The sequence below is a fragment of the Arachis hypogaea genome, chromosome 12, assembly GCF_003086295.3.
Source record: "Arachis hypogaea cultivar Tifrunner chromosome 12, arahy.Tifrunner.gnm2.J5K5, whole genome shotgun sequence".
Classification (NCBI taxonomy): domain Eukaryota; kingdom Viridiplantae; phylum Streptophyta; class Magnoliopsida; order Fabales; family Fabaceae; genus Arachis; species Arachis hypogaea.
In genome coordinates this window covers 62,358,393-62,385,976 of record NC_092047.1, presented here as the reverse complement: position 1 = coordinate 62,385,976, position 27,584 = coordinate 62,358,393, and the positions used below count along the sequence as shown (strand labels likewise).

The window sequence follows — 27,584 nt, the reverse complement described above, 5'->3', positions numbered from 1 at the left end:
TGAAAACATACAAAAAACAATGCCAAAAAGCGTATAAATTATCCGCTCATCACAACAACAAACTTAAATTGTTGCTTGTCCCCAAGCAACTGAAAATCAAATAGGATAAAAAGAAGTGAATATACTATAAATTCCAAAATATCAATGAAACATAGCTCCAATCAGATGAGCGGGACTTGTAGCCTTTTGCCTCTTGAATAGTTTTGGCATCTCACTTTATCCCTTGAAGTTCAGAATGATTGGCATCTATAGGAACTCAGAGTTCAAATAGTGTTATTGATTCTCCAAGTTCAGTGTGTTGATTCTTGAACACAGCTACTTTATGAGTCTTGGCCGTGGCCCTAAGCACTTTGTTTTCCAGTATTACCACCGGATACATAAATGCCACAGACACATAATTGGGTGAACCTTTTCAGATTGTGACTTAGCTTTGCTAAAATCCCCAATTAGAGGTGTCCTGGGTTCTTAAGCACACTCTTCTTTTTGCTTTGGACCTTGACTTTAACCTCTCAGTCTCAAGTTTTCACTTGACACCTTCACGCCACAAGCACATGGTTAGGGACAGCTTGGTTTAGCCGCTTAGGCCAGGATTTTATTCCTTTAGGCCCTCCTATCCACTGCTGCTCAAAGCCTTGGATCCTTTTTATTACCCTTGCCTTTTGGTTTTAAGGGCTATTGGCTTTTTGCTCTTGCCTTTTGGTTTTAAGAGCTTTTGTCTTTTTCTTTCTCCTTTTCTTTCGCTATTTTTTTTCGCAAGCTTTCTGTATTCACTGCTTTTTCTTGCTTCAAGAATCATTTTTATGATTTTTCAGATTATCAAATAACATGTCTCCTGTTCATCATTCTTTCAAGAGCCAACATATTTAACATTCATAAACAACAACTTCAAAAGGCATATGCACTGTTCAAGCATTCATTCACAAAACAAAAATTATTGTCACCACATCAATATAATTAAACTAAGTTCAAGGATAAATTCGTAACTCATGTACTTCTTGTTCTTTTGAATTAAAAACATTTTTCATTTAAGAGAGGTGATGGATTCATAAGACATTCATAACTTTAAGACAAAGTTACTAAATACTAATGATCATGTAATAAGACACTAACATAGATAAGCACTTAACATAAAGAAAACGAAAAACAGAAAATTTGAGAACAGGGAATGAGTCCACCTTAGTGATGGTGGCGTTTCCTTCTTGAGGAACTAATGATGTCCTTGAGCTCTTCTATGTCTCTTCCTTGTCTTTGTTGCTCCTCCTTCATAGCTCTTTGATCTTCTCTAATTTCATGGAGGATGATGGAGTGCTCTTGGTGCTCCTATCCTTAGTTGCTCCCAATAATTGTGTGGAGGAAAATGTATCCCCTGAGGTATCTCAGGGATCTCTTGATTTGCAGTCAAATGTTCTACCACTGAGCTATAGACCCTTGAGATGAATCTCTCCATCTCTTATGACTTGGAGGTGGAGGCTTTTGTCTTTCATTTCCTCTCTCTAGAGGTTTCTCTGGCCTTAGGTGCCATCAATGGTTATGGAAAAACAAAAAAGCAATACTTTTTCCACACCAAACTTAGAATGTTTGCTCGTCCTCGAGCAAAAGAAGAAAGGAATGATGAGAAAAGAAGAGATGGAGGAGATGGAGGTGTGGGAAGGGTTCGGCCACTGGGGGTTTAAGGTGGTTATGATATGTAAAAAGGAGGGAGTGATGGTTTGAATTTTGAGTGGGTAGGTGTAGGTGGGTGTATGATGGTTTTGGAGGGGAATTGGAGGTGATTGGTGAAGGGTTCTTGGGAAAGGGTGATATAGGATTATGAGGAGGTAAGGTGAGTGGAGGTATGTGGGGATCCTGTGGGGTCCACAGATCCTGAGGTGATCTTGTGGGGTCCACAGATCCTGAGGTGTCAAGGATTTACATCCCTGCACCAATTAGGCATGTAAAATGCCTTTGCATGCATTTCTGGCGTTTAGACGCCGAAGTGATGCTTGTTCTGGGCGTTCAACGCCCATATGCAGCATATTTCTGGCGTTGAACGCCAACTTCATGCTTGTTTCTGGCATTGAACGCCAGCCATATGCTTCTTACTGGCGTTTAAACGCCAGTAAGTCCTTCTTCCAGGGTGTGATTTTTCTTCTGCTGTTTTTGATTCTGTTTTAAATTTTTTGATTTATTTTGTGACTCCACATGATCATGAACCTAATAAAACATGAAAGAACAATAAAATAAAAATAAAATTAGATAAATAAAAATTGGGTTGCCTCCCAACAAGCGCTTCTTTAATGTCAATAGCTTGACAGTGGGCTCTCATGGAGCCACACAGGTGATCAAGTCAATTTTATAGACTCCCAACACCAAACTTAGAGTTTGACTGTGGGGGCTTTAGTTGACTCTGTACTGAGAGAAGCTTTTCATGCTTCCTCTCTATTGTTACAGAAGGAGATCCTTGAGTTTTAAACACAAGGTTGTCCTCATTCAGTTGAAGGACCAACTTTCCTCTGTCCACATCAATCACAGCTCTTGCTGTGGTTAGGAAGGGTCTTCCAAGGATGATGGGTTCATCCTCATCCTTTCCAGGGTCTAGGATTATGAAATCAGCAGGGATGTAAAGGCCTTCAACCTTTACTAACACGTCCTCCACTAGTCCATAAGCCTGTTTTCTGGAGTTGTCTGCCATCTCTAATGAGATTCTGGCAGCTTGCACCTCAAAGATTCCCAATTTCTCCATTACAGAGAGGGGCATGAGGTTTATCCCTGACCCAAGGTCGCATAGAGCCTTCTCAAAGGTCATGGTGCCTATGGTACAAGGTATTAGGAACTTTCCAGGATCCTGTTTCTTCTAAGGTAATGTTAGTTGATCCAGATCATTCAGTTCATTGATGAGCAAGGGAGGTTCATCTTCCCAAGTCTCATTGCCAAATAATTTGGCATTCAGCTTCATGATTGTACCAAGGTACTCGGCAACTTGCTCTTCAGTAACATCCTCATTCTCTTCAGAAGAAGAATACTCATCAAAGCTCATGAAGGGCATAAAGAGGTTCATTGGAATCTTTATGGTCTCTAGATGAGCCTCAGATTCCTTTGGTTCCTCAGAGGGAAACTCCTTGTTGATCACTGGACGTCCCAGGAGGTCTTCCTCTTTTGTGGGTTCGGCCATGATTGATATATCAATGGCCTTGCACTCTCTCTTTGGATTCTCTTCTGTATTGCTTGGGAGAGTACTAGGAGGTGTTTCAGTGACTTTCTTACTCAGCTGGCCCACTTGTGCCTCCAAATTTCTTATGGAGGACCTTGTTTCACTCATGAAACTTAGAGTAGCCTTGAACATACTAAGTTTGCTAAATTAGAGGTATTTTGTTCAGAGTTCTCTGTCTGTTGCTGAGAAGATGATGGAAAAGGCTTGCTATTGCTAAACCTGTTTCGTCCACCATTATTAAAGCCTTGTTGAGGCTTTTGTTGATCCTTCCATGAGAAATTTGGGTGATTTCTCCATGAGGGGTTATAGGTGTTTCCATAAGGTTTACCCATATAATTTACCTCTGCTATTGCAGGGTTTTCAGGATCATAAGCTTCTTGTTCAGAAGATGCCTCTTGAGTACTGTTGGATGCAGCTTGCATTCCATTCAGACTCTGAGAAATCATATTGACTTGCTGAGTCAATAGTTTGTTCTGAGCCAATGTGGCATTCAGAACATCAATTTCAAGAACCCCCTTCTTCTGAGGCGTCCCATTACTCACAGGATTCCTCTCAGAAGTGTACATAAACTGCTTGTTAGCAACCATGTCAATAAGTTCTTGAGCTTCTGCAGGCGTTTTCTTTAGGTGAATGGATCCACCTGCAGAAGTATCCAATGACATCTTAGCTAATTCAGACAGACCATCATAGAATATATCCAGGATGGTCCATTCTGAAAGCATGTCAGAAGGACACTTTTTGGTCAGTTACTTGTATCTCTCCCAAGCTTCATAGAGGGATTCACCTTCTTTCTGTCTGAAGGTTTGAACATCCACTCTAAGCTTACTAAGCTTTTGAGGAGGAAAGAACTTGGCTAAGAAAGCTGTGACCAGCTTATCCCAAGAGTTCAGGCTATCTTTAGGTTGAGAATCCAACCATATTCTAGCTCTGTCTCTCACAGCAAACGGGAAAAACATGAGCCTGTAGACTTCAGGATCTACTCCATTAGTCTTAACAGTATCATAGATTTGCAAGAATTCAGTTAAGAACTGAAAAGGATCTTTTGATGGAAGTTGATGAAACTTGCAGTTCTGTTGCATCAGAGAAACTAATTGAGCTTTCAGCTCAAAATTGTTTGCTCCAATGGCAGGAATGGAGATACTTCTTCCATGTAAATTGGAATTAGGTGCAGTAAAGTCACCAAGCATCTTCCTTGCATTATTATTATTTTCGGCTGCCATCTCCTCTTCTTGTTTGAAAATTCCTGTAAGGTTGTCTCTGGATTGTTGTATTTTAACTTCTCTTAGTTTCCTTTTCAGAGTCTTTTCAGGTTCAGGATCTGCTTCAACAAGAATGTTCTTGTCCTTGCTCCTGCTCATATGAAAAAGAAGGGAACAGAAAATAATAATAGGGTCCTTTTTACCACAGTATAGAGGTTCCCTTGTTTGAGTAGAAGAAAAGAAGAAAGAGAATGAAGAAGAGAAGAATTCGAACTCAGAAGAGAAGAAGGGGTTCAAATTTTTGGGTGAGGAGAAGTGTTAGTAGATGAATAAATAAATAGAAGGAGATGAGGGAGAGGAAATTTCGAAAATTAATTTTTGAAGAGAAGTTGATGATTTTTGAAAATTAAAGGAGAATTAAAATTAAAATTAAAATTTAAACAATTAATTAACTAAAAAGAATTTTTGAAAATGAGGGAGGTATTTTTGAAAATTAGAGAGGGATAGTTAGTTAGGTAGTTTTGAAAGAGATAAGAAACAAACAAAAAGTTAATTAGTTAGTTGAAACAAATTTTGAAAATCAATTTTTAAAAGATAAGAAGATAAGAAGTTAGAAAAGATATTTGAAAAAGATATGATATGAAAAGATATGATTAGAAAAATATGATTTTGAAAAAGATAAGATAAAAAAAATATTTTTGAAGAGATATGATTGAAATTAGTTTTGAAAAAGATTTGATTTTTAAAATCACAATTAATGACTTGATTCACAAGAAATCACAAGATATGATTCTAGAACTTAAAGTTTGAATTTTTCTTAACAAGTAAGTAACAAACTTGAAATTTTTGAATCAAAACATTAATTGTTGATAATATTTTCGAAAATTATGAGATAAAATTAAGAAAAAGATTTTTGAAAAATATTTTTAAAATTTTCGAAAATAAATAAGAAAAATGAAAAAAGATTTAATTTTTGAAAAAGATTTTGAAAAAGATAGGATTTTCAATTTGAAAATTTGATTTGACTCATAAGAAACAACTAGATTTTAAAAATTTTGAAAAAGTCAACTCAAATTTTCGAAAATTTATGAGAGAAAAAGGGAAAGATATATTTTTTATTTTTGAATTTTTAATGATGAGAGAGAAAAACATAAAAAATGACTCACAACATAAAAATTATGAATCAAAACACATGATGCATGCAAGAACACTATGAATGTCAAGATGAACACTAAGAACACTTTGAAGATCATGATGAACATCAAGAACATATTTTTGAAAAATTTTTGATGCAAAGAAAACATGCAAGACACCAAACTTAGAAATCTTTAATGCTTAGACACTATGAATGCAAAGATGCACATGAAAAATAACAAAAGACACAAAATAAGAAAACATCAAGATCAAACAAGAAGACTTACCAAGAACAACTTGAAGATCATGAAGAACACTATGAATGCATGAATTTTCAAAAAATGCATAAATTTTTAGAAAAAATGCAATTGACACCAAACTTAAAAATTGACTCAAGACTCAAGCAAGAAACACAAAATATTTTTGATTTTATGATTTTATTATTATTTTGGATTTTTCGAAAATTAATGTGAAAAAGAAAAATAAGGATTCCAAAATTTTTAATATGAATTCCAGGAATCTTGCACTCTTAGTCTAAAGCCTCAGTCCAGGAATTAGACATGGCTCACTAGCCAGCCAAGCTTTCAATGAAAGCTCCGGTCCAAAACACTAGACATGGCCAATGGCCAGCCAAGCTTTAGAAGATACAAATCAGTCATACAATAACAAATTTGATTAGCAACAACTAGCTTGCTCTTGTAATGATGATTTGGAAGCCTCAGTCCAAATGAATTTAGACATGGCTTTACAGCCAGCCATGCTTCAACATGCTTCATGAAACACTAGAATTCATTCTTAAAAATTCTGAAGAAAAATATATTTTATTTTTTTGGAAATTTTTTTTGAAAATTAAAAGAATAAAAACAAAAACTTAAAATTAAAATAAAGTTACCTAATCTGAGCAACAAGATGAACCGTCAGTTGTCCAAACTCGAACAATCCCCGGCAACAGTGCCAAAAACTTGGTGTGCGAAATCGTGATCATTCCATTCCTTGGTAACGGCGCTAAAAACTCAACACGCACGTTCATGATCTTATATCTGTTTCACAACTTCGTACAACTAACCAGCAAGTGCACTGGGTCGTCCAAGTAATAAACCTTACGTGAGTAAGGGTCGATCCCACGGAGATTGTTGGTATGAAGCAAGCTATGGTCATCTTGTAAATCTCAGTTAGGTGGATATTAAATGGTTATGGAGTGTTCGAAGAATAATAATAAATAAATAGAAAATAAAGATAAAGATACTTATGTATATCATTGGTGAGAATTTTAGATAAGCGTATAGAGATGCTTTCATTCCTCTGAACCTCTGCTTTCCTGCTGTCTTCATCCAATCAATCTTACTCCTTTCTATGGCAAGCTTTATGTAGGGCATCACCGTTGTCAATGGCTACATCCCATCCTCTCTGTGAAAATGGTCCAAATGCTCTGTCACGGCACGGCTAATCATCTGGAGGTTCTCGATCATACTGGGATAGGATTCACCCTCCTTTTGCGTCTGTCACTACGCCCAGCACTCGCGAGTTTGATGTTCGTTACATCCATCCCTTCCCAGATCCTACTCGGAATACCACAGACAAGGTTTAGACTTTACGGATCTCAGGAATGGCCATCCATGGGTTCTAACTTATACCACGAAGACACTAATATCTCGGACTCGGTCCCCTGTATTAGATATCCAAGAGATATCCATTCAATCTAAGGTAGAACGGAAGTGGTTGTTAGGCACGCGTTCATAAGTTGAGAATGATGATGACTGTCACGATCATCACATCCATCATATTGAAGTACGAATGAATATCTTAGAAGCGGAATAAGTTGAATTGAATAGAAAAACAGTAGTACTTTGCATTAATCTTTGAGGAACAGCAGAGCTCCACACCTTAATCTATGGTGTGTAGAAACTCTACCGTTGAAAAATACATAAGTGAAAGGTTCAGGCATGGCCGAATGGCCAGCCCCCATGATCTAAGAACTAAACATCCCAAGATGATCCGAAGATATAAATACAATAGTAAAAAGTCCTATTTATACTAAACTAGTTACTAGGGTTTACAAAAGTAAGTAATTGATGCATAAATCCACTTCCGGGGCCTACTTGGTGTGTGCTTGGGCTGAGCTTGAAGTTTACACGTGCAGAGGCTTCTTTTGGAGTTGAACACCAAGTTGTAACGTGTTTTTGGCGTTCAACTCTGGTTCGTGACCTGTTTCTGGCGTTTAACTCCAGACTGCAGCGTAGAACTGGTGTTTAACGCCCTTTTGCATCATCTAAACTCGGGTAAAGTATGAACTATTATATATTGCTGGAAATCCCTGGATGTCTCCTTTCCAACGCAATTAGAAGCGCGCCATTTGGAGTTCTGTAGCTCCAGAAAATTTACTTTGAGTGCAGGGAGGTCAGAATCCAACAGCATCAACAGTCCTTCTTCAACCTCTGAATCTGATTTTTGCTCAAGTCCCTCAATTTCAGCCAGAAAATACCTGAAATCACAGAAAAATACACAAACTCATAGTAAAGTCCAGAAATGTGAATTTAACATAAAAACTAATAAAAATATACTAAAAACTAACTAAATCATACTGAAAACATACTAAAAATAATGCCAAAAAGCATATAAATTATCCGCTCATCAGTGAGTTTTACTACTTGATGCGACCCGGTACACTTGTCGGTGAGTTTGTGTGGAATCGTTTTTCCCTCATCAAGTTTTTGGTGCCATTGCCGGGGATTGATTTAGATTGACAATGATTACGTAGGTGATAATCTAGATTAAGTATTTTTCTTTGTTTTTGTTAAGCATACTAACTGTTTGTGATTTTGTTTAAGCTAACCTTAACCTCACTCTAGCAGTAGAGTGTTTTGTTTTAGTTTCTGGTTTTGTTTGTGTTGTATGCCAGGAGGAAGAAGAGGTGCATCCACCTCTTTTGATTCTGAGACAGAGAGGACATTCTTGAGATTGAGAAGAGAAGCAAGAGAAAAGTGAGTTATTGGAGAAGAAGAATCAGAAGAGGAAGATCAAGAGATGGAGGGTAACCTCCCTAATCCACCAGAGAAAGTGGCCAATAACAATGGCCCACCTCAAAGGAGAGTTCTAGCCTCTTACACCTTCCCCAACCCAAGAAACTGTGGGAGCAGTATACTCACTCCCAATGTTCATGCAAATAACTTTGAGTTGAAGTCTCAACTTATTACTCTGGTACAGAACAATTGCTCCTATGGAGGATGTCCACTTGAAGATCCAAATCAGCACTTATCTACCTTCCTGAGGATTTGTGAAACTGTCAAGACAAATGGTGTGCATCCGGACATCTATAAGCTGCTGCTATTTGATGAATTGACTTTTGTGTGGTTTAGAATTTCAAAAATGAAGTCTTGTTGCAATATAGTTTCTAAACCAACAATATTCCTTTCATACAAAAATTTGTTTGTCACAAGAAACAAACCCCTAAATTTATAAATCGAAGTATTGAACCTCGGGTCGTTCTCCCTAGGAATTACAATAAAGTGTTCTTGTTATTGGTTATGAAGTATGTTTTGGAGTTTTTGATGAGAAACATGAAAAGTAAATGGCAAGGAAATTCAAATAACAAAAAGGTCTTGGCAAGGTTAGGTGGTCAAGGATCTCTATCCTTATCACTAACCACAACATGAGAATTGGCAAGGATCAACCCCATTAAGTCATCCTCTAACTAATAAAGGAAAGTCAAATGAGCTATGTCAATCCAAGTCCATAAGTCCTAGTTCTCCACCAATTCAATTAGTGAGATCTAGAGTTAATGGCTCCCAATCGTCAATCACTTGGATATTAGTAACTCAAGAGTTCCTAAGTTACCTTCCCAAGCCAAGAGTACTAAAATCTACTCTAAAATCCAACCAAGCATTTTATCAAACACTTGGAAGGCATAAAAGGAAAGCATAGTAAAATTGCAAGGAAAGTAAATCTACGTTACTCAAATGCAAGGAATTAAACAACAACAAATCAAATGAACAATAAAGGAACATGAATCATAAATTGCATTAAAGGAAAATGGAAGAACAAAAGTGCATCAACATAAAAGTAGAGAATTGCAAGAATTAAATGCTAGACTAGAGAGAAGAGATGTAGAAGAAGAAGAATTACAAAGGGAAAAGTAAATCAAAGCATGAAATTAACCTAGATCTAAGAAATTCTAATCTAGATCTAAAACCTAATCCTAATTCTAGAGAGAAGTGAGAGCTTCTCTCTCTAAAACTAACTAAAAGTATGTGAAAACTAAAATAAAACTAAACTAATGACTAGATGTCCCATCCCTCTTCAATCCTTGGGTTAAATAGCATTAGAAATGAGTTGGATTGGGCCCACAAGGCTTTAGAATTCGCTAGCCACTAATTTGCTTTTAATGAATCACGTGCAAATCGGCGCGTGCGCGCCCCCTAAACGTGATGCAACTATGGCAAATCTTATATCATTTCGAAGCCCAGATGTTAGCTTTCCAACACAACTAAAACCGCATCATTTGAACCTCTGTAGCTCAAGTTGTGGTCAATTAAGTGCGAAGAGGTCGGCTTGACAGCTTTTGCGATTCCTTCATTTCTTCATGAGTTTTCCATTTTTACATGCTTTTCCTTCATTCCCTTGATCCAATCTTTGCCTCCTAAACCTGAAATCACTTAACAAATATATCAAGGCATCTAATGGAATCAAGGTGAATTAAATTTAGCTATTTCAAGACCTCAAAAGCATGTTTTCACTCTTAAGCACAATTAAAGGAGAAGTTATAAAATCATGCTATTTCATTAGATAAATGTGGGAAAAGATGATAAAACTCTCTAAATTCAACACAAGATAAACCCTAAATACGGGGTTTATCAACCTCCCCACACTTAAACCAAGCATGTCCTCATGCTTAAACCAAGAGAAAGCAAAGGGCATCAACATTTATTCAATGTAAACTAATCTAAATGCAACCTAAACTATATGCATCTATCTACATGAATGCAATTGCCTGGTCAAAATAAATCAATTCCCAAGAATACATATATGCACAAGGGCTAAGGGTATTAACAACCATGCCAAACCACAATTGAATTGAGCCATTAAATATTTTTACAAACTTGCATGAGGAGTGATGTTCATAGGTGAAAACATGTAATTGAGCATCAAACCCTCATCGGATGTGTTTGCACTCTATTCGCTCAAGTGTTTAGGGTTGATTCCCTCAATTCTCCTCTATTTCATGCTTTCTAAGATTTGTTTTTCTTCTAACAATCAACATTTATTCAATGCATGCATTCAAGTATCATGAGGTCTTTTCATTGGTTGTAATGGGGCTAGGGTCAAGGTAGGATGCATATTTGGTCAAGTGGACTTAAAATTTGAATCTTTGATTACCTTAAACTTCCCACCTAACCTATATAGCAACCTATACAATTCTAAACAAACCTAACTACCCATTCTTCACTTTTTCGCATAATCATGCATTTCTTTTTATTTCACAACACTTATGCATTGATTTTATTGAGCTTCACTTTGGGGTATTTTGTCCCCTTTTTATTTCTTTCTTTTTCTATTTTTTTCTTTTCTTTTCTTCATATATATATATATATTTTTTTCTTTTTCTTTTCTTTTTCTCATTTTTTCTTTCTTTCAAAATATATACAAGAGTACCAATGCATAAGGTCTATACATTTAATCAATACATGAGCATGTACCCAATTCCCAATATTTACAACAAAAATACAAAACTATCCTTTTATTCACCCAATGTCCCAAGTTTTCCCACACTTGAATGTTACACACGCTAGCCTAAGCTAATAAAAGATCTAAATTAAGGACATTTATTGTTTTTCGCTTTAAGGCTTGTATTGTGCTAAATTAAGAACAAGTGGGTTAATCGTTGGCTCAAATTGGCTAACAATGGAAGATAAAATGTAAGGCTTTTTGGCTAAGTGAGCTAATTGAAATGATGGCCTCAATCATATAAATGCATGAATACACAAAATAATGGACATAAATAATCAAACAAATCAAAGATCACAATCATAGAAAGAGAATAATTTCACACAAAAAGGAAGATACGTGGTTATAAGATGTAACCACACAATTAGGCTCAAATCTCGCAAGCTTGTGTTCTTAGCTCAAAAACATGATCCACAATATATATATAATTCAAGCAAGTCCTATGAAAAGTTTTCACTCAAATCAATTGGTGCCCTATAGATAGAAATCTTGAAGAACCTCATTATTTTGACTAAGCTTATTATGTATATATATGAAAAATTAAGAAAATAAAACTAAAAATCCTAAAAAACTAAAATAAAATGCAAAAGTGTTGGGATTAGAAATTTGTCACCCAAAATCGCCGATAGGTCGGACGACCTCCCCACACTTAAAGTTTGCACCGTCCTCGGTGCACGCAAAGATGAGCAAGGTGGTACGACGACTCTCCGCATTGCTACCTTCAGCTGGTAGATCAACCGGTTGCTGCGTGTTCTTTGTCTTGCTTCCATTTTTGCTTGTGGTGCATCAATCATAAAAAATAGAAAGTAACACCATAAGAGAAGGAAATACAAAAGCAAGGAAGCATACATTGTTAGAATGAGGCAAATCACTAGAATTGAGTGAGTGAATTAATGTGACATTAATGACAAATAAGTGCGTGAATTCTAAATTGCGCAGTTTAGAATACACATTAGCATAAAAGTTATGTCACAAAAGAAGCATGCACTTCACTTATCCTAATGTGCTTGAGATACTTTAAGTAAACTTGTAAGGTAAAACAAGCATGAAAGAAGCATGAGCATTCAAGCTATAAACACATGGATGCATATGATCATAGAATACAATGCATTGAAGTAAATGCACAACATCCATTAAGATATTGCCTAATCGAGGAAAAGGATTGAAATTACATGTTGGCCGAATTATGCAATTCAAGAAGAGTTACAAGCTCGAAGGCAATTCTCATCACTTGGTATTCTTAAAAGGTAAGCATGAAAAACTCAAAACCAAGTAGCAAAAAATAACCTCAACAATAGAATTCAACAAAGATTATAAACATAATGATGTTAAGATAACATCCCTTTTTTTAATACTCAGCAGCAGTTAATGGTAAACAAGAATAACAATCCAACACTTACAATGAAAAGGAGAAAATAAAATGAAAACTAACTAAAACTAACTAATCAACTAACTAACTACTAATTAGTTAACTAAAATAAATGGTTATCAATTGTGTTTGGAAATGTTGGATGAGGGGTAGAAGAAGGGAAGAAGAAAGAAGGAAAGAAATGGAAAGAGGAGAAGAAAAGAGATATGGTGAAGGAAGGACATTCGCACGTACGCGCGTGGTGGTGCAATGGACGCGACGCGTACGCGTACATGGTACGTCCGCATCGATGGCTTATTTCGAGAGTGACGCGTACGCATCATGTACGCGTATGCGCGAGTGGTTTTGTGCCAAAGGCACAATGCGCGCACAACGTTCGCACAACTCTCGGGTTTTTTGGCTAGGGGGTGGAATTTCTCAATCCATGCGTACGCGTACATGGCGCGTCCGCGTGGTTAGGCAAAAATGCTTGATGTACGCGTACGCGCGGATGGTGCTCTATTTTTCAAAAAATTTTTTCTATGTTTTTGCACCAATCCAAGCATTCCAAACCTCCAAACGGCTACCAAAACACCATAAAACCTTATTTAACATACTAAACTACCAATTATACTCAACAAATCAACCAAAAAAATATGAATTTAAACTAATTACCAATATGTACAAAAAGAGAAAATGAAAAGAAGTTACCATCGTGGGGTGTCTCCCACCTAGCACTTTTGTTTATTATCCTTAAGTTGGACTTATGGGGAGCTCCTCTCAAGGTGGCTTATGCTTGAATTCATCCTTGAACCCCCACCAATGCTTGGACTTCCAATAAGCTCCATTGTTCAAAATCAATATCTCCAAGCTTTGATGGAGTTCTACACACACCATGGGCTCCCAAATTTGATTCTCCTTGTGCGATCCGGGATCCCATACTTTGTTTTGGCACCCATAATCAAATTGATAATCATGATTACAATTGGGTGGCATGACCTTTGAATTCTCAAAAAAGTGGCCAAACATGCTCCTAGACCTAAGCGATTTAGCTCTATACCAGCCTTTGCCATTAAACTTTGAACACGTTACCATAATGAACCTTGATTTACAATGCCAACCATTAATCATCTCCATCTTGATCTTAAAGCCACAAATATTTCTAAGTTGACCATCCGTCTCAAGTAAACCATATTCAAAGAGAATAATAAAGCTTGAGTATAAGGAATTTACCCACTTGAATGGGAGAATGGATGGTGGTGGCTTGGGAAGAGGTATTTCCAATGTCCTTGCAAGTCCTACTCCCTTGTGTTTTTTCTTGTCAATCTCCACCTCTTCATAAATTTCTTCAACTTCAATCCTTTGTTCATCATTTTCATCTAACTCTTCTCCATCACTCAAGTCATATGTGGGAGGATTAGAGAAATCTACCTCCACATTACTTTCTATCTCATTGGGAGAAGGTTCTTCAAATTCAAAGGATTCACCACCAAGAAGGTTGGATGTATGATCGTCATCACCAAGGGAACTCAATTCTTACTCCACTCCTTCCAAATCTTCATTCAAGACTTATTTTGGAGGTTGTGCACTCTCCTCCTCAACATCAAATTTGATCTTCTTGGAGGAATGTTCTATGATTTTAGCTTCCCATGGAGGTTCCGCATCTCCTAAGTCTTCAAACAATTCTTCCTCTTCTTCAATGATCATAGGCTTCTCCAATTGTTCTAACACAAAGTAACATCTCTCATTTTCCACCGGAGTTTCCAATATCTCCTTCATGCTATGCTTTTCAATTAATTCTCCACATGTGACTATGGGAGTGCTTTGAGAACTCAAGCATTGGGAGGCTAAAGTGCTTACTACCTTGGTCAAAGTAGCCACAAATTCTAGTATCTCCCTTTGTATTTCTCCTTGCCCTTGAAGTATAAGGCTAAGGATTTCGTCCATTGAGGATTGGAGTGGATAGGAGGGTTCATTGTCTTGGAGAAAGGGTTCATTGGTTCTTGGTAAGGGTATGGTGGTGTATATTGAGGCGGTTCTTGGGAGTGTTGATATTGGAGTGGTGGTGGTTCTATGTATGGCTCATATGGTTCAAAAGGTGGTTGGTATGGTGGATATGGATTAGGGTCATATGAAGGTGTTTGGTGAAAGGAGGCTTGTGAGTATAGTTGGGGTTCATGTTGAAGATATGGCTCATAGGCATATGGTGGTAGTTCTTAAAAGTCACAAGGGGATTCACCGTAGCCATTAGGTTGATATACATCAAAGAATGGCTCTTCTTCATAGTTCATTGGTAGAGGTTGTTGCCATGAGGATTGATCATATGCATATGACTCCTCCCACCTTTGGTTGTCCCATCCTTGATACATGTTGTCATTAAAGTCTACATTTTCTACAACATAGTTAGAACCAAACTCATAGCCAAAGTGAGAATTCATGATAGCAAGAGAAAATGAAAACAAAAATAAAATAAGAAATAAGAAAATTAAATCCTAAAACTAGCAAAAACTAACAAAGAAGCAAAAGGCAAACATATTCACAATATTCACATATATACAATAACCAATAACACAACACCATTGCAACTCCCTGGCAACGGCACCATTTTGATGATTTGACTTTTGTATGGTTTAGAATTTCACAAATGAAGTCTCGTTGCAATATAGTTTCTAAACTAACAATAGTCCTTTCATACAAAAATTTGTTTGTCACAAGTAACAAACCCCTAAATTTATAAACCGAAGTATTAAACATCGTGTCGTTCTCCCTAGGAATTGCAATAACGTGTTCTTGTTATTAGTTATGAAGTATGTTTTGGGGTTTTTGATGAGAAACATGAAAAGTAAATGGCAAGGAAATTCAAATAACAAAAAGGTCTTGGCAAGGATCAACCCTATTAAGTCATCCTCTAACTAATAAAGGAAAGTCAAATGAGCTATGTCAATCCAAGTCCATAAGTCCTAGTTCTCCACCAATTCAATTAGTGAGATCTAGAGTTAATGGCTCCCAATCGTCAATCACTTGGACATTAGTAACTCAAGAGTTCCTAAGTTACCTTCCCAAGCCAAGAGTACTAAAATCTACTCTAAAATCCAACCAAGCATTTTATCAAACACTTGGAAGGCATAAAAGGAAAGTATAGTAAAATTGCAAGGAAAGTAAATCTACACTACTCAAATGCAAGGACTTAAACAACAACAAATCAAATGAACAATAAAGGAACATGAATCATAAATTACATTAAAGGAAAATGGAAGAACAAAAGTGCATCAACATAAAAGTAGAGAATTGCAAGAATTAAATGCTAGACTAGAGAGAAGAGATGTGGAAGAAGAAGAATTACAAAGGGAAAAGTAAATCAAAGCATGAAATTAACCTAGATCTAAGAAATTCTAATCTAGATCTAAAACCTAATCCTAATTCTAGAGAGAAGTGAGAGCTTCTCTCTCTAAAACTAACTAAAAGTATGTGAAAACTAAAATAAAACTAAACTAATGACTAGATGTCCCATCCCTCTTCAATCCTTGGGTTAAATAGCATTAGAAATGAGTTGGATTGGGCCCACAAGGCTTTAGAATTCGCTAGCCACTAATTTGCTTTTAATGAATCACATGCAAATCGGCGCGTGCGCGCCCCCCTAAACGTGATGCAACTATAGCAAATATTATATCATTTCGAAAACCCGGATGTTAGCTTTCCAACGCAACTGGAACCGCATCATTTGAACCTCTGTAGCTCAGGTTATGGTCAATTAAGTGCGAAGAGGTCGGCTTGACAGCTTTTGTGATTCCTTCATTTCTTCATGAGTTCTCCATTTTTACATGCTTTTCCTTCATTCCCTTGATCCAATCTTTGCCTCCTAAACCTGAAATCACTTAACAAACATATCAAGGCATCTAATGGAATCAAGGTGAATTAAATTTAGCTATTTCAAGACCTCAAAAGCATATTTTCACTCTTAAGCACAATTAAGGAGAAGTTATAAAACCATGCTATTTCATTGGATAAATATGGGAAAACATGATAAAACCCTCTAAATTCAACACAAGATAAACCCTATATACGGGGTTTATCACTATTTCCATTTTTCTTAAGAGACAAGGCATCTCAATGGTTGGAGAGATTTCTCAAAGAAAGCATCAACACTTGGGATGATTTGGTGAACAAATTCCTATCTAAGTTTTACCCACCTCAGAGGATCATCAGATTGAAGACAAAAGTACAAACATTCACTCAAATGGATGGAGAGTCACTTTATGAGGCATGGGAAAGATATAAATCTCTGATTAGGAAATGTCCACCTGAGATGTTGGTGCACGAAATTGTGATTCACACTTTTCACAACTCCGTACCACTAACCAGCAAGTGCACTAGGTCGTCCAAGTAATACCTTACGTGAGTAAGGGTCGATCCCACGGAGATTGTTAGCTTGAAGAAATCTATGGTTATCTTGTAAATCTTAGTCAGGAGATTAATTATAATTATCAGTCTGAATTGCGAAAAATAAAAGAGCATGAAATAAATACTTGTTATGCAGTAATGGAGAATATGTTGGCTGAATGTCTGCTTTCCCCTGTCTTCTTCTTCACGCACGCAAGTTTCCTCCTATGGCAAGTTGTGTGTTGGTGGATCACCGTTGTCAATGGCTACCATTCGTCCTCTCAATGAAAATGGTCCAGGTGCGCTATCACCGCACGGCTAATCATCTGTCGGTTCTCACTTATGCTGGAATAGGATCCAATGATCCTTTTGCGTCTGTCACTACGCCCAACCCTTGTGAGTTTGAAGCTCATCACAGTCATTCAAACCTTGAATCCTACTCGGAATACCACAGACAAGGTTTAGACTTTCCGGATTCTCAAGAATGCTGCCAATGGATTCTAGCTTATACCACGAAGATTCTGATTAAGAAATCCAAGAGATACTCATTCAATCGAAGGTAGAACGGAGGTGGTTGTCAGTCACGCGTTCATAGGTTGAGAATGGTGATAAATTTCACGGGTCATCACATCCATAATATTGAAGTGCGAATGAACATCTTAGATAGAAACAAGCGTGTTTGAATAGAAAATAAAAATAATTGCATTAAGTCATCGAGACACAGCAGAGCTCCTCACCCCCAACAATGGAGTTTAGAGACTCATGCCGTCAAAGAGTAGAAAGTTCGGATCTAAAATGTCATGAGGTCCAAAATAAATCTCTAAAAATTGTTTAAATACTAAACTAGTAACCTAGGTTTACAGAAAATGAGTAAACTGAGATAGATAGTGTAGAAATCCACTTCTGGGGCCCACTTAGTGTGTGCTGGGGCTGAAACTTGAGCTTTACATGTGCCTAGGCTATTTCTAGAGTTAAACGCCAAGTTGTAACCTATTTCTGGCATTTAACTCCAACTTGTAACCTGTTTCTGGCGTTTAACGCCAGAATGCAACATGGAACTGGCGTTGAATGCCAGTTTACGTCATCTATCCTCGAGAAAAATATGGACTATTATATGTTGCTGGAAAGCCCTGGATATCTACTTTCCAACGCAATTGAGAGCGCGCCATTTGGACTCTTGTAGCTCCAGAAAATCCACTTTGAGTGCAGGGAGGTCAGAATCCAACAGCATCTGCAGTCCTTTTTCAGCCTCTGAATCAGATTTTTGCTCAGGTCCCTCAATTTCAGCCAGAAAATACCTGAAATCACAGAAAAACACACAAACTCATAGTAAAGCCCAGAAATGTAATTTTTATTTAAAAACTAATAAAAATATACTAAAAACTAATCAAATCATACTAAAAACTATGTAAAAATAATGCCAAAAAGCGTATAAATTATCCGCTCATCATAACACCAAACTTAAATTGTTGCTTATCCCCAAGCAACTAAAAACAAAGTAGGATGAAAAGAAGAGAATATACAATGAATTCCAAAAACATCTATGAAGATCAGTGTAATTAGATGAGCGGGGCTATTAGCTTTTTGCTTCTGAACAATTTTGGCATCTCACTTTATCCTTTGAAGTTCAGAATGATTGGCATCTATAGGAACTTAGAATTTAGATAGTGTTATTGATTCTCCTAGTTCAGTATGTTGATTCTTGAACACAGCTACTTTATGAGTCTTGGCCGTGGCCCTAAGCACTTTGTTTTCCAGTATTACCACCGGATACATAAATGCCACAGACACATAACTGGGTGAACCTTTTCAGATTGTGACTCAGCTTTGCTAAAGTCCCCAATTAGAGGTGTCCAGGGTTCTTAAGCACACTCTCTTTTTGCTTTGAACCTTGACTTTAACCGCTCAGTCTCAAGTTTTCACTTGATACCTTCACGCCACAAGCAGATGGTTAGGGACAGCTTGGTTTAGCCGCTTAGGCCAGGATTTTATTCCTTTAGGCCCTCCTATCCACTGATGCTCAAAGCCTTGGATCCTTTTTATTACCCTTGCCTTTTGGTTTTAAGGGCTATTGGCTTTTTGCTCTTGCCTTTTGGTTTAAAGAGCTTTTGGCTTTTTCTCCTTGCTTTTTCTTTTTCTTTCTCTTTTTTTTTTGCCATTTTTCTTTTCTTTTTTTTTTCCGCAAGATTTTGTATTCACTGCTTTTTCTTGCTTCAAGAATCAATTTTATGATTTTTCAGATTATCAATAACATTTCTTCTTTTCATCATTCTTTCAAGAGCCAACATATTTAACATTCATAAACAACAGTATCAAAAGACATATGCACTGTTCAAGCATTCATTCAGAAAACAAAAAGTATTGCCACCACATCAAAATAATTAAACTGTTTTAAAATTCGAAATTCATGTACTTCTTTTTCTTTTTCAGGAAATATTTTTCATTTAAGAAAGGTGATGTATTCATAGGACATTCATATCTTTAAGACATAGACACTAGACATTAATGATCATGTAATAAAGACACAAACATAGATAAAACATAAAGCATATAAATCAAAAAATAGAAAAATAAATAGACAGGGAGATTAAGGAGCGGGTCCACCTTAGTGGGGATGGCGTCTTCTTCCTCTTGAAGAACCAATGGTGCTCTTGAGCTCCTCTATGTCTCTTTGATCTGTAGTCAAATGCTCTACCACTGAACTATGAACCCTTGAGATGGACCTCTCCATCTCTCATGACTCGGGGGTGGAGGCAACAGCCTTCCTTTTTCTCTTTCTAGAGGTTTCTCCAGCCTTAGGTGCCATAAATGATTATGGAAAAACAAAAAACAACGCTTTTTTCCACACCAAACTTAAAAGGTTTGCTCGTACTCGAGCAAAAGATGAAAGAAGGGAATAGAGGGAGAAGTGGAGGAGATGGAGGTGTGTGAATGGGTGGGTCTGGGAGGTTAATGGTTTGAATTTGAATGGTGAGGTAGGTGGGGATCCTGTGGGATCCACAGATCCTGAGGGGTCAAGGACTTATCATCCCTGCTCCATTGAAGCGTACAACAACGCCCTTAGTGTGCAATCCTGGCGTTTAACGCCAGACTGCTGCTTGTTTCTGGCGTTAAACGCCAGCTTTTCTCTCTTTCTTGGCGTTGAACGCCAACTTGGTGCTTGTTTCTGGCGTTAAACGCCAGACTGTAGCTTGTTTCTGGCGTTTAATGCCAGTAAGCTCTTTCTCTAGGGTGAGCTATTTTTAATGATTTTTTTGACTTTGCTTTGATTTCTGTGACTCCATATGATCATCATCCTAAAGAAAATATAAAATAAAAATGGAAAACAGAAAATTAACATAGATAAGTAAAAATTGGGTTGTCTCCCAATAAGCGCTTCTTTATTGTCTTTAGCTGGACCTTGCTGAGCTTTTAATCTAGCCTCAGCCTTGAGCACTCTTGCTCAATATTGCCCTCAAGATAATGCTTGATTCTCTGTCCATTAACAATGAACTTCTTATCAGAATCAATGTCTTGAAGCTCCACAGAGCCATATGGTGACACACTTGTAATCGCATATGGTCCCCTCCACCGGGATTTCAGTTTCCCGGGGAATAGCCTGAGCCTAGAGTTAAACAACAGAACTTTCTGTCCTGGTTCAAAGACTCTAGATGATAGCTTTCTGTCATGCCATCTTTTTGCTTTCTCTTTGTAAAGCTTGGTATTTTCGAAAGCAGTGAGTCTGAATTCCTCTAGCTCATTCAGTTGGAGCAATCTTTTTTCTCCAGCTAATTTGGCATCAAAGTTTAGGAATCTGGTTGCCCAGTAGGCCTTAAGCTCCAGTTCCATGGGCAGATGACAGGCCTTACCATACACAAGCTGGTATGGAGAGGTCCCTATAGGAGTCTTGAATGCTGTTCTGTAAGCCCACAGAGCATCATCCAAGCTTCTCGCCCAATCCTTTCTACGGGTACTTACAGTCCATTCCAGGATTCTTTTTATTTCTCTATTAGAGACTTCAGCTTGCCCATTTGTCTGTGGACGATACAGAGTTGCCACCTTGTGACTAATTTCATACCGGACCATAGCAGAGTAAAGCTGTTTGTTGCAGAAGTAAGTGCCCCCATCACTAATTAGTGCTCTAGGGACACCAAACCTACTGAAGATATATTTCTGGAGGAACTTCAGCACTATCTTAGTATCATTAGTGGGTGTGGCAATGGCATAAACCCATTTGGATACATAGTCGACTGCCACCAGAATATAGGTGTTTGAGTATGATGGTGGGAAAGGCCCCATGTAGTCAATACCCCATACGTCAAACAACTCAATCTCTAAGATTCCTTGCTGAGGCATGGCGTAACTGTGAGGCAGATTACCAGCTCTCTAGCAGCTGTCACAGTTACGCACAAACTCTCGGGAGTCTTTATAGAAAGTGGGCCAGTAGAAGCCACATTGGAGGACTTTTGTGGCTGTTCGTTCACCTCCGAAATGTCATCTATATTATGATCCATGACAATGCCATAGGATCTTCTGTGCTTCTTCTCTAGGCACACACCTACGAATTATTCCGTCTGCACATCTCTTAAAGAGATATGGTTCATCCCACAGGTAGTACTTTGCATCAGTAATTAATTTTTTCTTTTGTTGCTTACTGTACTCCTTGGGTATGAATCTTGCAGCTTTATAGTTTGCAATGTCTGCAAACCATGGTATTTTCTGGATGGCAAACAGTTGCTCATCTGGAAAGGTTTCAGAAATCTCAATAGAGGGGAAAGACGTCCCTTCTACTGGCTCTATCCGGGACAGATGATCAGCCACTTGGTTCTCTGTCCCTTTTCTGTCTCTTATTTCTATATCAAACTCTTGCAGAAGCAACACCCATCTTATGAGCCTGGGTTTTGAATCCTGCTTTGTGAGTAGATATTTAAGAGCAGCATGGTCAGTATACACAATCACTTTTGATCCTACTAAGTATGATCTAAACTTGTCAATGGCATAAACCACTGCAAGCAATTCTTTTTTTGTGGTTGCGTAATTTTTCTGGGCATCATTTAAAACATGGCTAGCATAATAAATGACATGCAGAATCTTGCCATGCCTCTGTCCCAATACTGCACCAATGGCATGGTCACTGGCATCACACATTAGTTCGAAAGGTAATGTCCAGTCTGGTGCAGAAATAACTGGTGCTGTGACCAGCTTAGCTTTCAGAGTTTCAAACACATGCAGACACTCTGTGTCAAACACAAATGGCGTGTCAGCAGCTAGCAGATTGCTCAGAGGTTTTGCGATTTTTGAAAAATCCTTTATAAACCTCCTATAGAATCCTGCATGCCCCAGAAAGCTTCTGATTTCCTTAACATTGGCAGGTAGTGGTAATTTTTCAATTACTTCCACTTTAGCTTGATCCACTTCTATTCCCTTGTTTGAAATTTTATGCCCAAGGACAATTCCTTCAGTCACCATAAAGTGACATTTTTTCCAATTTAAAACTAGGTTGGTCTCTTGGCATCTTTTCAGAACAAGTGCTAAATGGTCAAGACAGGAGCTGAATGAGTCTCCAAAGACTGAAAAGTCATCCATGAAGACTTCCAGAAATTTCTCTACCATATCAGAGAAGATAGAGAGCATGCACCTCTAAAAGGTTGCAGGTGCATTGCACAGACCAAATGGCATCCTTCTGTAGGCAAATACTCCAGATGGACATGTAAATGCTGTTTTCTCTTGATCTTGGGGATCTACTGCAATTTGGTTGTAGCCTGAATAGCCATCCAAAAAGCAGTAATAATCATGACCTGCTAGCCTTTCTAGCATCTGGTCTATGCATGGTAAAGGAAAATGATCCTTTCTGGTGGCGGTATTGAGCCTTCTGTAGTCAATACACATGCGCCACCCTGTAACTGTTCTTGTAGGAACTAGTTCATTTTTTTCATTATGAACCACTGTCATGCCTCCCTTTTTGGGGACAACCTGGACAGGGCTCACCCAGGGGGCTATCAGAAATAGGATAAATAATCCCAGCCTCTAGTAACTTGGTGACCTCTTTCTGCACCACTTCCTTCATGGCTGGATTTAGCCGCCTCTGTGGTTGAACCACTGGCTTAGCATCATCCTCCAATAGGATCTTGTGCATGCATCCTGCTGGGCTGATGCCCTTAAGATCACTTATGGACCACTGGTGCGCAGAAATTGTGATTACACTTTGATTATGTAAAATTCATCGCTCTTTCTTTCCCTGGTAATGGCGCCAAAAAACATGATGCCAATACCATGGTTCACAACTTCGCACAACTAACCAGCAAGTGCACTGGGTCGTCCAAGTAATACCTTACGTGAGTAAGGGTCGAATCCCACGGAGATTGTTGGTATGAAGCAAGCTATGGTCACCTTGCAAATCTCAGTCAAGTAGGGTTAAATGTGATTGGATTAGATAATTAAAAGATAAATAACAAAGGATAGAAATACTTATGTAATTCATTGGTGAGAATTTCAGATAAGCGAATAGAGATGCTTTTCATTCCTCTGAACCTCTGCTTTCCTGCTGTCTTCATCCAATCAGTCTTATTCCTTTCCATGGCTGGCTTTATGTGATACATCACCATTGTCAATGGCTACTTTCGGTCTTCTCTCGGGAAAATGATCCAAATGCCCTGTCACGGCACGGCTAATCGTCTGGAGGCATCACCCTTGTCAATGGCTTCATCTTATCCTCTCAGTGAAAATGGTCAACGCACCCTGTCACGGCACGGCTATTCATCTGTCGGTTCTCGATCATGCTGGAATAGGATTTACTATCCTTTTGCGTCTGTCACTACGCCTAGCAATTGCGAGTTTGGAGCTCGTCACAGTCATTCATTCATTGAATCCTACTCGGAATACCACAGACAAGGTTTAGACCTTCCGGATTCTCTTGAATGCCGCCATCATTCTAGCTTACACCACGAAGATTCTGATTAAGAGATCTAAGAGATATTCATTCAGTCGAAGGTAGAACGGAAGTGGTTGTTAGGCACGCGTTCATAGGGAATGATGATGATTGTCATGTTCATCACATTCAGGTTGAAGTGCGAATGAATATCTTGGAAGCGAAATAAGATGAATTGAATAGAAAACAGTAGTACTTTGCATTAATCTTTGAGGAACAGCAGAGCTCCACACCTTAATCTATGGAGTGTAGAAACTCTACCGTTAAAAATACATAAGTGAAAAGTCCAGGCATGGCCGAGATGGCCAGCCCCTCTGATCTAAGAACTAGGCGTCCAAAGATGATCAAAGGATCAAAAGATAATCCAAAGATGTCTAATACAATAGTAAAAGGTCCTATTTATAATAAACTAGCTACTAGGGTTTACAGAAGTAAGTAATTGATGCATAAATCCACTTCCGGGGTCCACTTGGTGTGTGCTTGGGCTGAGCTTGAGTGTTGCACGTGTAGAGGTCCTTCTTGGAGTTGAACGCCAGTTTTTGTGCTAGTTTGGGCGTTCAACTCTGGTTTTGGATCCTTTTCTGGCGCTAGACGCCAGATTTGGGCAGAAAGCTGGCGTTGAACGCCAGTTTGCATCATTTAAACTTGGCCAAAGTATGGACTATTATACATTTCTGGAAAGCCCTGGATGTCTACTTTCCAACGCAATTGGAAGCGCGCCATTTAGAGTTCTGTAGCTCCAGAAAATCTACTTTGAGTGCAAGGAGGTCAGAATCCAACACCATCAGCAGTCCTTCTTCAACCTCTGAATCTGATTTTTGCCCAAGTCCCTCAATTTCAGTTAGAAAATACCTGAAATCACAGAAAAACACACAAACTCATAGTAAAGTCCAGAAATGTGAATTTAACATAAAAACTAGTGAAAACATCCCTAAAAGTAACTAGATCCTACTAAAAACATACTAAAAACAATGTCAAAAAGCGTATAAATTATCCGCTCATCACAACACCAAACTTAAATTGTTGCTTGTCCCCAAGCAACTGAAAATCAAATAGGATAAAAAGAAGAGAATATGCTATAAATTCCAAACTATCAATGAAACATAGCTCCAATCAGATGTGCGGGACTTATAGCTTTTTGCCTCTTGAATAGTTTTGGCATTTCACTCTATCCATTGAGGTTCAGAATGATTGGCTTCTATAGGAACTCAGAGTTCAGATAGTGTTATTGATTCTCCTAGTTCAGTATGATGATACTTGAACACAGCTTCTTTATGAGTCTTGGCCATGGCCCTAAGCACTTTGTTTTCCAGTATTACCACCGGATACATAAATGCCGCAGACACATAATTGGGTAAACCTTTTCAGATTGTGACTCAGCTTTGCTAAAGTCCCCAATTAGAGGTGTCCAGTGTTCTTAAGCACACTCTTTTCTTGCTTTGGACCTTGACTTTAACCGCTCAGTCTCAAGTTTTCACTTGACACCTACACGCCACAAGCACATGGTTAGGGACAGCTTGGTTTAGCCGCTTAGGCCAGGATTTTATTCCTTTAGGCCCTCCTATCCACTGATGCTCAAAGCCTTGGGATCCTTTTTATTTGCCCTTGCCTTTTGGTTTTAAGGGTTATTGGCTTTTTGCTCTTGCCTCTTGGTTTTAAGAGCTTTTGGCTTTTTCTGCTTGCTTTTTCTTTTTTCTTTCTATTTTTTTTTCTGCAAGCTTTGTTCTTTGCTGCTTTTTCTTGCTTCAAGAATCATTTTTATGATTTTTCAGATTATCAAATAACATGTCTCCTTGTCATCATTCTTTCAAGAGCCAACATATTTAACATTCTTAAACAACAACTTCAAAAGACATATGCACTGTTCAAGCATTCATTCAGAAAACAAGAAGCATTGTCACCACATCAATATAATTAAGCTAAGTTCAAGGATAAATTCGAAACTCATGTACTTCTTGTTCTTTTGAATTAAAACATTTTTTATTTAAGAGAGGTGATGGATTCATAGGACATTCATAACTTTAAGACAAAGTTACTAACTACTAATGATCATGTAATGAAGACACAAACATAGATAAGCACATAACATAGAAAACAAAAAACAGAAGAAATAAGAACAAGGAATGAATCCACCTTAGTGATGGTGGCGTTTCCTTCTTGAGGAACCAATGATGTCCTTGAGCTCTTCTATGTCTCTTCCTTGTCTTTGTTGCTCCTCCCTCATTGCTTTTTGATCTTCTCTTATTTCATGAAGGATGATGGAGTGCTCTTGATGTTCCACCCTTAGTTGTCCCATATTGGAACTCAATTCTTCTAGGGAGGTGTTGATTTGCTCCCAATAGTTGTGTGGAGGAAAATGCATTTGAGGCATCTCCGGGATCTCATGGTGATGAGCTTCTTGCGCCTCTTGATCTCCATGAATGGGCTCTCTTGCTTGCTCCATCTTTTTCTTAGTGATGGGCTTGTCCTCTTTGATGAGGATATCTCCCTCTATGTCAATCCCAGCCGAATTGCATAGGTGGCAAATGAGGTGAGGAAAGGCTAACCTTGCCATGGTGGAGGACTTGTCAGCCACCTTGTAGAGTTCTTGAGGTATAATCTCATGAACTTCCACCTCTTCTCCAATCATGATGCTATGGATCATGATGGCCCGGTCTATAGTAATTTCAGACCGGTTGCTAGTGGGAATGATTGAGCATTGAATGAACTCCAACCATCCTCTAGCTACAGGCTTGAGGTCCAATCTTCTTAGTTGAACTGGCTTGCCTTTGGAGTCAATCTTCCATTGAGCTCCTTCTACACATATGTCCATAAGGACTTGGTCCAACCTTTGATCAAAGTTGACTCTCCTTGGGTAGGGGCGTGCGTTCTCTTCCATGTTTGGCAAGTTGAACGCCAACCTCACATTTTCCGGACTAAAATCTAAGTATTTCCCCCGAACCATTGTAACATAGTTCTTTGGATCCGGGTTCTTACTTTGATCATGGTTCTTGGTGATCCATGCATTGGCATAGAACTCTTGAACCATTAGGATGCCGACTTGTTGGATGGGATTTGTTAGAACTTCCCAACCTCTTCTTTGAATTTCATGTCGGATCTCCGGATACTCATTTCTTTTGAGTTTGAAAGGGATCTCAGGGATCACCTTCTTCTTGGCCACAACATCATAGAAGTGGTCTTGATGGGCTTTGGAGATGAACCTTTCCATCTCCCATGACTCGGATGTGGAAGCTTTTGTCTTCCCTTTCCCCTTTCTAGAGGATTCTCCGGTCTTAGGTGCCATCAATGGTAATGAAAAAACAAAAAGCTTATGCTTTTACCACACCAACTTAGAGTTTTGCTCGCCCTCGAGCAATAAAAGGAAGAATAGATGAAGAAGAAGAAGAAATGGAGGAGAGGGATATTGGGAAGTGTTTTGGCCAAGAAGGGTGTAGAGAGGTGTGTTGTGTGAATTTGATGAAGAATGGAGGGCTTTATATAGGGAAGGGAGGGGGGGTTAAGGTTCGGCCATAAGGGTGGGTTTGGGTGGGAAATTGGTTTTGAATTTTGAAGGTAGGTGGAGTTTATGAGGTAGGTTTATTGGGAAGAGTGGGTGGATGTGAGTGGTGAAGGTTTAATGGGGAAGAGGGTTTATGGGATTGTGTGAAAGAGGGGTGAGAAGAAGTGAGTGGAGGTAGGTGGGGATCCTGTGGGGTCCACAGATCC

General features: G+C 38.3%; 1 non-coding gene across 1 annotated transcript; it reads left to right on the top strand.

Annotated features, from left to right (window-relative positions):
* The first annotated feature begins 3,906 nt into the window (after nucleotides 1-3,906).
* On the top strand, nucleotides 3,907-4,014 carry LOC112732189 (small nucleolar RNA R71). The gene has a single exon (XR_003167925.1). It is a non-coding gene; the product is annotated as a small nucleolar RNA R71 (small nucleolar RNA).
* Nucleotides 4,015-27,584: the final 23,570 nt, after the last annotated feature.